Source organism: Bison bison, unplaced genomic scaffold (assembly GCF_000754665.1).
Source record: "Bison bison bison isolate TAMUID 2011002044 unplaced genomic scaffold, Bison_UMD1.0 scf7180017864461, whole genome shotgun sequence".
Taxonomy (NCBI): Eukaryota; Metazoa; Chordata; class Mammalia; order Artiodactyla; family Bovidae; genus Bison; species Bison bison.
In genome coordinates, this window is record NW_011495023.1 from 11967242 (window position 1) to 11971117 (window position 3876).

The window sequence follows — 3876 nt, forward strand, 5'->3', positions numbered from 1 at the left end:
ATGGTGACTGCAGCCACCAAAATAAAAGGCACTTACTCCTTGGAAGAAAAGCTATGACAAATCTAGACAGCATATTAAAAAGCAGAGATATTACTTTGCTGACAAAGGTCCATATAATCAAAGCTATGGTTTTTCCAGTAGGCATGTACAGATGTGAGAGTTCGGCCATAAAGAAGGCTGAGCACCAAAGAATTGATGCTTTCAAACTGTGGTGCTGGAGAAGACTCTTTCAAGAGTCTCTTGGACAGCAAAGAGATCAAACCGGTCAATCCTAAAGGAAATGAACCCTGAATGTTCATTGGAAAGACTGATGGTAAAGCTGAAGCTCAAATACTTGGGCCACCTGATGGTAAGAGCTAATTCATTGGAAAAGACCCTGATTCTGGGAAGGATTGAAGGCAAGAGGAGAAGTCGGTAATAGAGGATGAGATGGTTGGATGGCATCACTGACTCAATGGACATGAGTTTGAGCAAACTCAGGGAGATGATGAAGGACAGGGAAGCCTGGTGTGCTATGGTTCATGGGGTCACAAACAGTCCGACATGACTTAGTGACTGAACAACAACAATACCCTTAATAATGACCCCAAAGCACACAAGGAGTGATGTGGCAATTCAGATATGCCAAAGATAAGACATAAAGTACTTCATTTAAGTGAAAGAGTGAAAGTTCTCGACTTAGTAGGGAAAGGGAAAAAGTCATCTGCTGAGATTCCCATGATCTTTGGTAAAAACAAATGTTCTATAAAATTGTGAAGAAGGAAAAAAAGTTGTGCAAGTTTTGCTGTCACACCTCAAACTGAAAAAGTTACCACCACAGCAAGTGATAAGTGCTTCATTAAGATGGAAAATATCCAATTTCTACACAGTATTTTGAAAGAGACCACAGTCACATAACTTTCATTACTATATAACTGTCCTACCATTATTATTTATTGTTGTTAATCCCTTCAGTTCAGTTCAGTTGCTCAGTCGCATCTGACTCTTTGCAACCCTGTGGACTGCAGCACGCCAGGCCTCCCTGTCCATCACCAACTCCCGGAGTTAACTCAAACTTATGTCCGTTGAGTAGGTGATGCCATCCAACCATCTCATCCTCTGTCGTCCCCTTCTCCCACCTTCAATCTTTCCCAGCATCAAGGTCTTTTCAAATGAGTCAGTTCTTCGCATCAGGGGGACAAAGTATTGGAGTTTCAGCTTCAACATCAGTCCTTCCAATGAATATTCAGGACTGATTTTCTTTAGGATGGACTGGTTGGATCTCCTTGCAGTCCAAGGGACTCTCAAGAATCTTCTCCAACACCACAGTTCAAAAGCATCAATTCTTCAGCACTCAGCTTTCTTCACAGTCCAACTCTCACATCCATACATGACCATTGGAAAAACCATAGCCTTGACTGGACAGACCTTTGTTGGCAAAGTAATGTCTCTGCTTTTTAATATGCTGTCTAGGTTGGTCATAACTTTTCCAAGGAATAAGCGTCTTTTAATTTCATGGCTACAGTCACCATCTGCAGTGATTTTGGAGCCCCCAAAATAAAGTCTGCCACTGTTTCCACTGTTTTGCCATCTATTTGCCATGAAGTGATGGTGCTGTGCCTAATTTGTAAATTAAATCTTCATCATAGATGTATGTTTAGGGAAAACCATAGTATATATAGGGTTCAGTACTATCTGTGGTCTCAGGCATCCACTGGGAGTCTTGGAACATACTCCAGGCGAATAAGGGGATATATACAATTTGATATGTTGGTTTAAACACCTAAGTGGATATGTCAGCTAGGCACTGTGGATATTCAAGTCTGGAACTGAGAATAGAGGTCAGGACTGGAGACAGAAAGTTGGGACTCTTAACTAGAAAAGATATTTAAATCCATAGAAATTGAGGCAGTCACTTAGGAAAAGAGCGTAAGAGAAATGTCTCAAGGCCAAATCTTGAACCCCAGCATTTAGGCTGGATAGAGGAAAGGGAGCCAACATAGGAGTGAAGAGTGGCCAGTGAGGTGGGGGAAAACCAAGAGGGAAGTAGAGGGCAGTTGAGTGAGGCTGGATGCTGTTGAGTAGGGGTGCTCTGAAAACATAGAAGCAGAGAGTACACGAGGGTGGGGGAGGGGTAGCCCTGGGAAGTAGGTGAGGTGCTATCCAGGTCTTAAAGGATCTGTAGGAATCATCCTAGCATAGGTAGGGGGAGAGTTGGCATTTTCTAGGCAGAGAGAACAGGTTTGACCGAAGTCCTGCAGACAAGGAGCAGGAGATTGGATATTCCAGGAAGTTACAATCAGAACAGGAGGAAATGAGCAGTGAGGCTTGAGAAGTGGGCAGGAACCACCATATCACAAAGGGCCCTCCATGTAGCAGGGTTGGATAGGACCTTCTATTCCTTATTATCAAGGTAGTAAGATGGTCATATGCCGAGTGGAATGCCTCACCGGCTCCCGGCAGTCATAACCTTGTAGAATCCACCTGCAATGCAGGAGACCCTGGTTCGATTCCTGGGTCGGGAAGATCCCCTGGCGAGGGAAATAGCAACCCACTCCAGTATTTTTGCCTCGGAAACCCTATGGACAGAGAAGCCTGGCTGGCTAGAGTCCATCGGGTCACAAGAGTTGGACACAACTTAGCGACTAAACCATTACAAGATGCTCATTATAGAAAATTCGTAAAAACAAGAACTCAAAAAGGAAACCACTTCCCCGAGACTTTATATCTATTTTCCTATACATTTCCTTACATAGTTGAAATTGTATATTTTACAGCTTTTTGTTGTTTTATGTTATAGGAAGTTTTGTTAAACACTTCTCCATGACACCAAAGGCTTCATAAACATCTTTAATGGCTTGACAGCATTTCATAATGTAATCAAAACAAATTAATTCCTTTAATGTTCTGTGTTTATTCTCAACATCGCAAACAGATAGGATGCTTTAAAATCTTTTCGTATTTTACATAAATTGCTTTTAAAAATCCTTGGTAGACGTCAAACGGCTTTCTACCGAACTTCTGTGATTTACTCTTGGAAGATTTCTGCTTCAGATTGTTTACATCAGTCACCATGGATGCGGTGTGATGGATGGATGGAGACGGGGTGGGAGTGGAGACCTGTGTGGTCCAGGTATGAGTACCTGGGCGTCCTGCAGCCCGGCTACAAGGATAGGCGCCACCCCCAGGCGTGGGGCTTAGCCCGGGAGCTAGTCAGAAACAGAACTCCAGATCTCAGCCCAGCTCGCCGCCCACCCGCCGCCCCCCCCCCCACACCGCCACCGCCAATTCCAATCTGCATGTTAACAAGATGTCCAGATGACTCCTATGCCCTTTCAGGTGTGAGAAGCACTGATCTAGACCAGTGGTTTCAAATTGCACACTGAGAATCACCTGGGGAGCTTTAAAAATTCCAATGTCCCCGTTACACCCCATTCCTATTGAATCTCCGAGAGTGAAACAAAAAACAAAACCTCCAAGGGGTCCCCATGTATAGCCAATTTTGGGAACGTGTGATCTAGAGGCAGAGCCTAGAAGGAAACAAGGGTTTGTTGGGCTCAGGTGGCTGAGGAACAATTATGAGGGGAAAAAACGTACATTGCGCTTGGAATTCTGCACACTGCACACCCAGCGCCCAGGCAGAAGAAATAATTACTGTAGGAAAGCCTGACTGATGCCCGTTCCCTGAACTAGGCGGTCAGCCAACCAGGCCAGGGCAGGTGGCCGCTCACCTAAGCGAGCGCTCCCAGATTCCGACCGCTTGCCCCGCCCCTGTCCGCGCGGTCCCCGCGAAAGCGTGGGGCGCAGGCGCACTCGCCGCCGCGGCTGGGACGGCCGCCGCTGACGTCAGGACGCCTCGCGGGTTCTAGGCCCCCGCCGGGCTCCCGAGTTCCGCGC